The 13,023-nt window shown below is 43.7% G+C and overlaps 1 protein-coding gene across 1 annotated transcript in view; it reads left to right on the top strand.

Annotated features, from left to right (window-relative positions):
• znf407 (zinc finger protein 407) overlaps nt 1–13,023 on the top strand; it is a 127,666-nt gene that overhangs the window by 17,716 nt on the left and 96,927 nt on the right. The window lies entirely within an intron of this gene.

A 13,023-nucleotide genomic window follows, 5' to 3' on the forward strand; every position in this document is an offset into this window, starting at 1 on the left:
CCATGGGCCACTAAAGATTTAGACTGGACCTGTCTCTATTTTACCATTAATTTTACTTGGATGACTTGAAGGCAAAGCAGCTCGAAAACAACAAGAAGCAAGGAAATTATTGTTTTAAACCCATTCTTGCAGTTGGACAGAGAAGATATTTCTGTGCAGTCAATCATTGGGTCAGAGTAATCAGACCTAATATGATACAATCTCAATGATTTTCAGATTTATGAAGTGATATTGACCATTGTCTAAGGGAGATAGATAATGGGCTGTGATAAATGGCTGACATTAGTGATGAAATTACATCAAGCCTAATAGGCTATTGTCTTAACACACCTAGCCGATTCCCCTCTCGCCCGCTGCCCGTTTAATTGATTAATTGCTGACAGGGATGGATGAGGGCTGGTGGGCTCTGAATCGGTGGCTGATTGCTAGTCAACCATAAACAGCAGCAGCCACACTGGGCCCTCAAGGGCAATATTCATGCTCCCCAACCTCATGGTGATTCCTTATCCAGCTCTGACAACAGGAAAAATATTCGTCCATAAAACCGCTGGTATCACCGAGCTGACATATAAAGTCCTCCGTCATTCCCGCTCTTTCTTGCTCCGCAGCTCCTTTAGCTCGCCGACGTTCAGCACACCCGTTGGGCCCAGAAATCACCCTGCCTCCTTTTGCATGTGTAGCTACAATCCCTCAGGTAGGCCCAGGCCTCTCAGCTTTAAATATGAGCGAATAATGGTGGCGTGAGTGATGCTGCCCGTGTCCTTGACTGGGATCCTCTGTGTGCTGTAGCCACTGCTCACTGTCTGCAGCCCCGTGGGACGCATAAACCTCCACAGAAACACTCCCAAGGCTTTGCAGTGCCATCTCTGGATGTATGCAGCGATGCAGAATGGCAGCGCACTCTCTGTTTATGCACGATTGGCGAGCAGTATTAATGTTTGCACAGTGTATTTAATGGGAGAGGTGCTGTGTCCACTTTATGTGTTTGCATTTCAGATGTGCTGCAACAAAGTTATAAAAATGCCGCACTGTATATCACATTACTTTATAGATGGATGTTTTCCTGGAGCGGAGCGGGTTGGGTTCAGCGGAGGAAGAGGTTGTGGCCAGACTCTGCCACTAAAATCTCCTCATCAGCACAGTTGCTTCTAAATGGTAGCAAATCTTTTGACAAGGGCATCCGGGGCTAAAATTTGAGCACGGTAAGACGAGGAAGAGTTTGCCCGCCCTCCAGGGAGACATCCACAAGTGTCAGGTCTTTGGGAAAAGAGGAGTGGACATGTGGCCAAAAAAGGACAGGACCCCATTGTCAGCTGTGCTTTATTTGTGCACTTCTAAAACTGCACTGCGTTAACCCTTCAGCCACTGAGCCCATGCAGCCGCCCGTAAAAACGCTGACACATTTATTACCCCCAGGAAAAGGAGTTGAGCGTGATGAGGAGGAGTGCACTCGTGAAGAGGAAGCATTTACTCATTTATTCTGTTTATTCAGCAAAACAAACAGAGGTCACGCTGCAGCTCTGATAGCTCGGTGTCTATTACAGTTAAATTTCAAATTAGAGGTTCACGCTGCCCACTTTTATGGTCATTTCAAAGCCTGCCCGCTGCCTTCTTTAGCCCCCAGCGGAATCTGATTACTGAACTTTTACAGGCTTCAAGAGGAACCAGAAACTAATTTGCTAGTTTGACTTCATGTTTCGGCTCAACTAAACCGATGCATGTTATTAACTCGAGGTTGTTGTTTTTTCTCCGACCAGTAGATGGAGCCATACAACTTGTTTCAAAACCTACAGTCACACGTTTCATTTGTAAATATGACTGCCTGGTGTGTGGTATCTTGGGCCATCTCCATTGAATAAAAAGTATGCGCTTTTATTATTGATAAAATCTTAAAACAGCCTCCCATAATATTTATAATCTATCAATTACGTTCACTTCGAAAGGTAGGTTAAGATTTTTTGTTTGTAAAAAGAATTCATTAAGATGGTTCATTTAAGACGTATGGTAGAAGTTCAGTTTTAAATTAAAGAATAATTTGTAAGTAAATTCAGTTTGTTTTTAGTCAATAATTACATATCATAAAATGTAATCCGTGTAGTGGATATGTTCATTTGTTCTGTGGTGGCGTACTTTCACTGTGGGTGTTTTTGCACTTGAAAATGAGCGAGTTGGAGGCTGGGCTTGTGGCAGGGCAGGCTGTGAGAGGGGTGTCCCTGCCGGAGCTGCTTTAACTAGGACAAGGCTCTCTGTGGCGGCGGACCTCAGGGGCTGATCAGTGGGTCTCAGGAGGCTCCTCTCGCCGCTGCACCAGGCCTGTCACGAGGGGCCGAGGCGGGTGTGGGGCGGCCGGCTGCCATGGTGCTGCGGAGGGGCTGACATGCCGAGAGGGCAATTACAGCAAGGACAAAGACTACCCAGTGATAAGTCCCCACAGCAGCTAATGAAGAGCAGGTTAGCCTGTAAAGAGGAGCCGGGGAGCCATGGCCTGAGTGCGTGTTTATTTGCATGTGTTTTTCTGTTTAACCTACCCGAGGAGGATACATTTTCTGAGGTCATGTTGCTACCACGCTCACTAACCTTTTTGACTGATACTCTCCTAAGCTGCAGCTTTAACCCTCTTAGAGCAAAAGCAAACAACAACATAAAACTGGAGGCCAGTGGCTCTGTGGGGAATTCCTTTCCTGTAGCTTTGTACAGTTTAAAGTGCAGACCTTTAATCAATTGAAATACTTGAATAATGTTTGGAGAAGTGGAAAAGTACTTGGACTTGCAGCTGATCTAATTTCTAATAAACTGTATTTTAAAACACATTTTTAATGTTATTCCACATTGTTATACATGTGAAGTAAGCAGGATATGTATACAATGAAAAATGAAAAATAAAGTGCATGAAACAATCAGTGATAAAAATTACCTTCTCCACCACTTGTGCATACTGCCGGGTGTGATTATGGTTAGATTATGTTATCAGGTAACACACCAGCTCCTTGTACTCTTTCTTCTCTTCTAACCTGTTTATTTTATATTTATATATTTATTTTGGGCGGCGAAGAGAGATGGTTTGTACCTGATACTGCTGTGTTGGCACCCCCGTCTGGGATCTGATAAGGAGCCTCTGGAGCGGCGCTTATTCAAATCAGTGCATGTTCACAGTGAATAGGAGCAGGTAAAGGCAATAAGATACAAGGCGATAACCTTTGTGGAGAGAGAGGAAAGAGTTTAACACTGTTTCACAGTCTTTCTACACCACATCAGCCATTCCTCTGCTCCTCTAATTGATTCGCCTTATCCTAAATGAGAAAGTTAAAAAAAAGTGTCTTGAGTGCAACTTGTAGACTTTTTACTGTTCATAAAACCGCAATGATTTTATCGTTTACTTTTTATTTGCTTTGTGAATTGATCATCCCTCAGCCTCCTCAGTGAGTGGTTTCGCCTTTGCACTTGTAGGAGGCTCTCTAGATGAGTGTGTTTTGATTTTGTTGCACGTATTTATTTAAATTTAATTTCACATTTCACAGAATCAATTAGATTTTAGCACTTGCCCTCTGTAATCCCGTACTCGGAGATTGAAGTAATCTGGTATGCTTGTGTTCGTGTGTGTGCTCCAAACATAAACATCATATTAAATCAATTAAATGCTATAATGCTGATCCACGCTGATCATTTTGAATCCAGTGAGCAGAGATGGGAGCGAGGCTCAGAGCTTAATTGCGGAGCGCGGGGTGGTGTGCCAGAGTCTCGGGGGCTGGGGCTCTAACATATGTTGCGTGCAGTCGGCGCAGGACTCAGCGGCAGCCATAGTTAAACATGGGGGTGAAGCGCGTCCTCCAAGGGCCTCAGTGTTAATGTGTTTGGCTTGTTCTGAACTCTCACTACATCCCTTCGTTTAACGGCGCCGTGTAGGAAAACCATGGCCCTTCTCTGTTGTATTTTAATGTTACAAATTAGAAAGTGTTGCATTTTAATTAGGATTGTGGGATTTTTAAAACAGTAAACCATAGTTGTGTACAGTTTTGTGACTGTAAAAGTTGTTAATATTTAAATATCAGGGTTGTTATGAAATTTTGTTTTTGTATATTAATAGAGTTCACTGGTCATTTAGCGCTATAGATATTAGAATATTTTCAGCTTTTATTTGAGATGGAGAAGATGAATATTTAAGTTATTTATTTGATTAGAGATAAACGTTGTCATTATAAGGTCAAATGTTACTACTAAATGAAGTCCAGTTTTCCTCTTAGACAAAGGTTGGAATATGTGTCCCATTTCCATATTGCCTCTTACTGGGCAGCTGACTGAGCACACATAATGAAACAGCCCCTTTCCCCCTACACGACCAAACACCACTAATCCAACATATTAGTCAGCCGTCACTTGTGTATGAGTGAGCAATTACTGTAAAGTTTCCACACCATGCTGAGGTGACAAAGGGAGTATGTGTGAAGAGCAACGGCGATACGTTTGACGGCTGCTCGCGGATGCTGATAGGCCAAACGGTGGTGGGAACCCGCCACTTTTAATCATGCACCGGCTGATGCCTTTCATAAGAGCACGCGGCGACTCTGACAATTCTAATAAGGAGAGGTGACAGAGAAAGTTTCCGAGTTAGAGGCAAAACAGAGGGGGAAGGTCTCCTTGTTTTTTTTTTTTTATGAGTGGTATTTTTCTCTTTGATTCTGGTTTGAGTACGCAAGAAGAATTTCACAATAGGAGACAGTATTTGTGCTGAAAGAATGTCAACATTAATAAAAGGCTCCGGGGACAAGGTCACTCGGGTCTGTGCACAGCAGAGCACCCCCAGTCTGTTCGTGGCTCTGACATAGGGAAACATGCTAAGACGTGGACTTGTGCATAAGGTGCCGACCATAGAGTCTGGATTGTCAATGTTTTGCCACCCAATCTAATTTATGATTCCTCAGCTTTTTTATTCGAAGACAATCTCAGGTCTATGTAAAAAAAGCTGAAAGGAATGATGCTTTGAGGATATAATTAAAGATATCGTTCAAAGAACAACTTTTTGCATATTTGAATTATTACTGTCGTTAAAATCCACACAAAATATGGAAATATGATTGCCGGAAGCACATAAATCAATGATCAGCAAGGCCTCAGAGCCCAATAAATATGGGGAGTTAAATACTTTAAAATGCAAATCACATCTTAAAATTTGCATATGGGTGAATTTAAAGGAAGTGCGCTTCTTTAAGACCCTCTGAGGTAGAACAGATCGGAGCTGGAGGGGGCTCGGGCAGACGCAGACAGCCAGCCAACGCTCTTTTTCTCCTTCCTCACTTTGTCATTGGTCAAGTTGTCTGATCGCTCTAAATCAGGGGTGGCCAACCCGCGGCTCTCGAGCCGCGTGCGGCTCTTGGCCAATCAGAGTGCGGCTCTTTGCATGATTGGAGATGTTTAATACAATGCGGCTCTTCGCAAAATAATTGGTAAATATTTCCCATAAACTGTAACAGTCAATGACCAAAAATCCAACCATAGTCCTACAGACCCTGTTTCCATCTCTACATGAATGAGAGTTCGCATCTCTCTCCTTTTCGAGGCGGTGTGTAAAAGGAGCCCGTGCAGCCTCACTCAAAGCGGGATGTAGGTTAAACAACAGGCGGGCAGATCGTGGCACTAGGATCAGCTTCTGTGCTTTTCAGATTTCTGATCAGCTACTCTTTATTTGATGTAATTTGGCCACATATTCACAGAAAAAGATCAAAATTAGGAAATGGAAAAAAGCGGAGCTCTTATTAAGCGTATGATGCGAAGCGCAACATCGTAGCGCGGAAATACGCAAAGTCATGACTTTTCTTTCACATGTGACAGTAACTGTAACAGATGCAACTTAAAACAGACTCTCAGATCCTCCAGAGGCTCCTGGTTAAAGTTCATGAACTTTGTGCAGCCGAGAGTGCGTTCTCTGTACAGTCCAGTCAGGACCGAGCTGCACTGAGCGCACAGGCCAGGGGCGAATCAGAGAAGGGGGCTCAGTGGGCAGGGCCCCCCATACAAACACACCCCAGCATTAAAAAAAATAAAAATAATAATAATAATAATAATAATCTAATTCTGTCTCAGTCAGAACAGGAAACACAAAATGTCATTTAATATACATGTATTTCTATCTTGTTGAGGAGTAAAACCATTCAATCTAACACAATTATTTAAAAAAAAAAAGAAAAAGGCATAAAGTTATAGTTTATTGTGATTAAATAAAACGGTCACATTCTATTTAATCACAATAAAGTACCGCCCCGGGATCTCGCTAATGGTCGGTGCCTTTGTGGCTCTTCACAGGATCAAGGTTGAAAATTTCGGCTCTTGGTCTCCGACTGGTTGGCCACCCCTGCTCTAAATGATAGCAGCTGAAGTGGGCTGACAGACACGGCCGCATCTCTTTTGTGGATCCAGAAAGTGCCCTAAGTGATCTGAATAATTAGGAGTTAATTATTCTTCATCCATCTAAATCAGAAAAGGACAGATATGGGAATGGAATTTATAATTTTAGCCCAACGTCCTGTGTCGTACTAATGTGGTAAACTAAAGTGACTGTGAATAATACCTACTGACCTTCCAGTAATTACGCCTCGCCTGGCAATTTGCTTGCTGTTGCTAATTGAGGGTATTGATTCAGTGAGATTCATATTAAAAATACATATGTTTTATGGCTGGGCTTTTTCTCCTGGTTGTGTTTAATGTATTATTAATCCTTATTATTTTATTTTATTTTTGAGCAATAATTAGCAGACGGATGTGCTGCACCGGAGGGCTGCTGCCTCCTTTGTCTAACTCAACAAACGCAGGTGGTTTATTTCAGGCTAAACTTTTTGCTGAAGCTAAATTAGCTTTTGTGTTGTGGAAGTTTAACTTTTGAGCCGTGAATTTTAAGAAGCCGTACAATTAAAACCGTTTTAATGAGAGAAAAAATACAAACATAAAAACTAGAGGCATGTTTTTTAGTGGTGGATAGCAGTAAATGATTATCACCGTTCTTTTGGTTTCGCCTCAAATACTACTTGCCTTCCCCCCACTCACACATTTAAGACACTCCGGCGGCGGCACAGCTGGATCAATGGACATGATGTCTCGTTGTGCATTAACACTTAGGTTAGAGTGTTAGGTTAAAAACCTGTCCAGCTCCTCCCTGCGATGAGACAGGGAAGAGAGAGAGGAAAAAAAAAAATCAATGTCCCATGTGGAGACAGGAGGTGTGGGTTCTGGAGGCATCCCCTTTCCCAAATGCACGTGTGTCTGGCGGTGTGTGGACGGGGGTGGTCGTTTGTGTCACTGCTGAGAGTTTGCATGTGTGAATTCCCTTCCTGTGGCGCCTGCAGGTATTGACCAGTGCAGAGGACAGAGATGCTTCTCCCCTTCCACTTTCGCCTCTAATATTTTAAGCCTTTTCGACCCAGCGCAGCTCACAGTGGCAGCTCATAGCCTCGTAATAACCCAGATAGGAATCGATGGCGCTGGATTTAGGCACTTACCCCTGCTAAAACTGGTAAACTCATTTGTCTTTTCCCGAGCAGCGGCCTCTCTGTTGTTTAAGGAGACACTTAAAAGAATCCCTTGAATTAAGATAATGTGACTGTTGTGTGTGCGTGATCAGGCGGGCTCAGCGGAGACGAGGACAAGCGGCTTTAGCGCTTTCATTAGCTCTCTATTTAAGGGGCCATACATGTTTTGACGGAGTCCAACTCTCTTTATTTTATTTCTGTCATGGCGATTAGCGTGCCGGGGAACACCTCCCTGCCCCCCTCCACACGGGCTGCATATGCATGTGCGAGAGACTGTGTATGCCAGCTCTAAATGAGATGGACCAAAGTGTGATGGCCCCGCCGCCTCTCCTGCTGCAGCCCACATGAGCGGCTCGACACAAATTTCTGCTGAAGGACTCAATGGATGCCGTGAAATCGTATTTGCTCTACAGCTAATAGCATAGGACTGGTTCTGCAAAAAATGTTCCTTTGAGCAAGAAAACATGTTGTTTGGTCATAATGCACCCTGACCATCCATTCTTTGCCATGCATAGGCGATTATGTCCCATTTTTAAACGGATTTGTGCTGAGGAATTCTGAAGGATCATGATGAGGAGTTCTAAAATAAACCTGATACCTCCATGGAAATGCTGAGTATACCAAGAAGAGAGCCAAGTTAAGAACAGGTGTCGCATTCGGGGGAGATAGAAATGACGTTCAGTGTGAGAACTTGTTATAAAGAAGAAAAGGAATAGGCATTATGATGAGTCAGGAAAGTGGGAGAAGTAAATTATAAACTACAAACAGACCTCCCTTGTTTCTTCAGCCCACCTTCTGACACGCGCAGCACAGAGCCCTTTGGCATCATACGGCCGTCTCCCCCCTCCCCCCCTTTTCTTTTCTTTCTTTCTTTTTTTTTTTTTAGCCCCGTGTCTGTTTGAAACTACAAAGGGACGCGGTGGGTCCGAGCCGTGCCGCGGGTGACGCCGGGGCGATGCTGCTGCTGGTGGTGGTAATTAGGCGTCACAAAACACTTAGAGCTGGTGTCTCGCGCAGCCGCTGCAATGCCTTCTGACGTGACGGAGGGACGCGAGACTTATCTAACTCCGCGGCTTTCTTCTGCTCCGGTGGTCAACTGTCCTCTTCCGGGGCCCATCAGAGTAAACAGCCCAACATCAGGGCTAACCAATCACACAGGCACGGAAAACCCCCCACCCCACACACCCTGCCATGTTGCCCCCGCAGGCGGCCCGAGAGGCAGCGTGTTACAGAGAGAGATATCAAAGCCCTCGGGGGGGTGGGCACAGGGCTACGGGGGAGCAGAGCTAAAGACGTGTGGGTGTAGCAAAAGGGGTGTTAGTCAATATTTAGACCTCCGCATCGCTAACTGTACAGACAATATGATCAATAAGAAGTGAAGGCACATATATTTTACTAATTACTGGAATAATTAAAAGGGTCTGTTGTGATTAAAATGGAATCAGCGGGTGGTCAATTTTCAGGTAAGTGGATTCAGGCACAGTGGACTAATTCTGTTATGGCCCCGGAGCTCCCTTGTCATAAAATCATTCGGGATAACAGCATTAGTGAAGTGAAGTTTTCTCTTTCCATTTGAATAACTTTGCCACTGACGCATAGAGCGGTTGCTTACAATGTATGATGTTTAAGCCCAAAGATTCCTGCAATTTAAATACGACTTGTGCCTTTGTCTATGGAATTTAAAGTGGATGCACAATGTATTGACTCAAAAGTAATCTACAAGCATGTATCGCAATAACTATAAAGTTGTGGTCTTCAATCTCAAACATGATTGGATTCTACATTCTTGTCACCTTTTCAAGCGTTTTCTGATATTGGGCGACTCTTTCAATTTTTTTTTCTCTTACATTACTTGACACAATAAAATATCTGATTGAATAATAAAGCTGACTTGCTTGCAGGGTGAGAAGAAATGTGCTGTGGCAGTAAATCTGAAGTTTGTGTAGCGTGCGGAACAGGGACTACGAAAAAGGCAAGCTGCTTTCATGTCCCTAAGCCACGTTCACGTCCACTTAAGACTTGAGTTTCTTCACAGGTAGGCAGTTTGGGGACTATCTCCGTAGGAAGATGGAGTGAAAAATAAAAGAAGAGAGGAATCAAAGGATGTTCCCCTTTTTAATAATGTAACAAATATTCAAATTTCTAAAAATAAAAACCTCCTCTTCATCCTTCCTGCTAATCTGAGCGGTAATTTATTCCAACCCAAGGCCGAATTAGTATGCTAGCCAAGGGCATAATGGTTATGACAAGACCGAGTTCTTTCAAAAACCTGAGAAACGAAAGTGAAGATTCAATGGCAACTTGTAGAGAGCACTTGACTTAAAGTTTTAATAATCTTTCTCCAACCAATTTTATTCTCTACTAACAAGTCGAATTGTACACAATACATCAGCAACATAAAATCTAAAGACAGAGAGGCCTATTGAGAGCTAAAAAAAATGGCGATGTTGTGGTTGGCTCTGCTCATTCAGGCCCTTCTCATGATTAATTGCCCCAAAATGGTAAGTTTCCATATTCAGTTGCAGTTATTAGCATAAGGTTGCTTGCGTGTCCACGTGGATATATATACCGATGTCATTTTATGATAAGCAATTGAGCAATAGGACTTTGTTGCAGCCATCAAACAGACACTTCATTATGGGAGCAGTGATAACAAATACATTGTGTTGGATAATGATGGCAGTGGTTCATATTGTTCATTATACGTCTGGGTGTCACACGGCTCTGCAAATTTATACATGTGTGTGTGTGCGTCTTTGTTTTTGTCATTTTACAACATCATGTTTCAGCAAATTAACGCCTGAACCATTGAGAAGAAAAATATACCATCATTTGCCATCGATGACAAACTATATATTTTGGATAATGATTGCATCTATTGGCTTCTGCATTTGCAAATGGGAGGTAATGAATTTCCTTTGTGGGCTATGAAAGCAAACAGAGATATTTTGTCACTTTGCTTGAATAGGCCTAGTGTTTTCATGATTGACTGTCACTTCATGATAAACTGTGTCAGTATGGGAGAAATAAATATCTTTTATAATATGGGCATACTAAGTAACTCCACCATGTGCTGAATAAACATTTCCATGGATGGCGCTCCATGCAGAGCGGGCGATGTGATCTAGAGACTGACTGATCGCGGCCTCCAGCACATTGGCTGTTTCAGACTCTGGGCCCGTCAATGGTTTTGGGGCACTGGACTGAGTCGATGCCTGCCACACACGTGTCATGGCTCTCCTCCCTGATGAGCCCTGCAGTTAGGCAATCAACAGTATTATTGCTCAGAAATGTATATATTTAAATTATGAAACAATGACAGTTTCGCTTGATTTATGGTGCAAGGCAAGGTTTAATTAATTGAAAAATGCATATTACCCCGTGACTTAATTATTAGCTAATTAATCATTGAGTACTTGTTCAGTGTTCCCCCTCCTGTTTCCACTCTTTTCAGGCATATTTCTCTCTTTATCTGACACTTGAATTTCCTCCCAGGGTCGTTTTTATGTGAGGTCATGCTTTTTCTTCCTGAGTAGTCGCTGAGATGGAGAACATGCGTTGCACCAAGTCCTTGGCACAGCTATCATTTCTCCAAACTTGTGTTAAAACATAACCCTGCAGTCAACTTTTTTGTTTCTTCAGTTTCAAGTGGTAATGGTCGTGATGGACACAGTTGAATATGCCTCACCTCCATGAAATTACTTGTCGACATAACTTTATTTCACAAACCATGCTATATTGCCCAGGTGATGGTATTCTATTGTAAGTTGATACAACAATTTTCAATATTGCAAGTAAACATGTCAGTATCACAGCTGTCAGCGAACAACAACACAGTCTGAATAATAGTGTTTTTGTCCATCATTTATTTTTACGGGACAAGCAGTTCAGGTTGAACGGAAAATCAAGGATTTCTCGTTTGACCAGAAAGCTACAGTTAGTAAATGATAGGGAAAGGACACTTTGGTTGCATGCTTCCATAAAAGCGTAGAAGGTGTGGCACTCACTTCAGGCCGGCCTGCCAAAACACCTTACCCTCAACAACCGTCCAGCGGCTGTCTGGCCCCCGTGTGTCTGTGCCCGGTAATGGTAAGCGTTTTAAACTATTAGAGGTGCTGTGAAAAAGGCCCGTCTTGAGTGCAGAGCTGTCAGTCTGCAATGAGCCAATTGGGGGTGGGGGGCTGTCACGGCTGTCACTCAAGGGAAGGATGAGAACTGTTTGGCCCTAATGGATTCCTCCAGGCGGACGACTTACACGCCGGCTCGAAGTAAAATCGATGCGTTGTCATGAGCGAGTGAGGCATCATCAAACGGCCAGGTGGACGGGGAAGTAAGGGAGGGAGGCCTGTCCGGGTAGTTATGTCTATATCTAGTGAAACGTGTGTGCGCGCCATTTGGAAAAGAGAAGAGACAGACAGATGCTCAGCGTGGCTTTACACGCCCAATGGGGCTCGGTTATGATTGTAAGCATGAAAGGGGGCTCTGACCTCCATCATCTCTGCAGCTTTTATTTTCCGGTTCTCTTGGAATCGGACACAGATCCGCACAGACATACCAGCACACATACAGGGAACTTGATGTGAAGCTTGTAGATAGGGGCATCGTGCCTTGACAAAAATCAAACATCATCTTGTAGGCAAAATCACTTTTCATAGAGCACTTTTCTATCACATGATTTAAGGTTTTGACTAGCACCTGCAGAGAATGTGGCAAAAGGGCTGGGAGGTATAACGTGTGGTGACAGCATATCACATCTGAACAGCCTTCACACGCGGAACATTAAAACAAGCAAATGAAACAGCCTGGAAAACTGTGCCTGTAAAACAATTGCAAGTCCTTCAAAATCTAGTGCTCATACAGACCATGTACATTCAGATATTTACTAACACATACATCCAGACAGCTGTTAGCCCAGTGAGCCTATTGTAGTTGTGTGTGGTGCTCACTGGTGGACACAGGCCTCCAGGAGTGTGATGGGGGCACCCTCCGGCCCCCGCCTGGGCTCCTGAGAGGGGCCCTGAGCATGTGATTGACAGCTGGAGCTGGAGGAGATTGCTCCAAGCTGGCGGTGCTGATGCAGAGCAGGGATGCTGGTGTACGACTTCCTCACTTGGCCTCTCTGCCTGTGTTCAGTCAGCCTCCAAATGCTCCTGTCAGTCTGCTTCCCTCTGGGTGCACTTTAGTCTGCTCTACAGCGCACAGGAATGCTCTTTTCTTTTGATACAGCCTGTATGATGATAATACACACTTATTTTTTGTTTAAGATAGTTTACATTTTGAGATAAAGTTTAATAAAAACATGTAGATTCTCAGATTCTCAGAGAATCAGACATGTAGCACTGAAACACATCAACTGGACTTACATTTCAAAGAGATGCCAACATGCCCCGAACATGGATTAGCCCTGGGCGATGTCCGGAGCACATTCCAGCGATGTCACCTGACATCACCGCACACACCTCTGGCCTCTCTGGTGGGCACAGCAATCACCATATCACCAGGAAGA

The sequence above is a fragment of the Gobius niger genome, assembly GCF_951799975.1.
Source record: "Gobius niger genome assembly, chromosome: 8".
Classification (NCBI taxonomy): domain Eukaryota; kingdom Metazoa; phylum Chordata; class Actinopteri; order Gobiiformes; family Gobiidae; genus Gobius; species Gobius niger.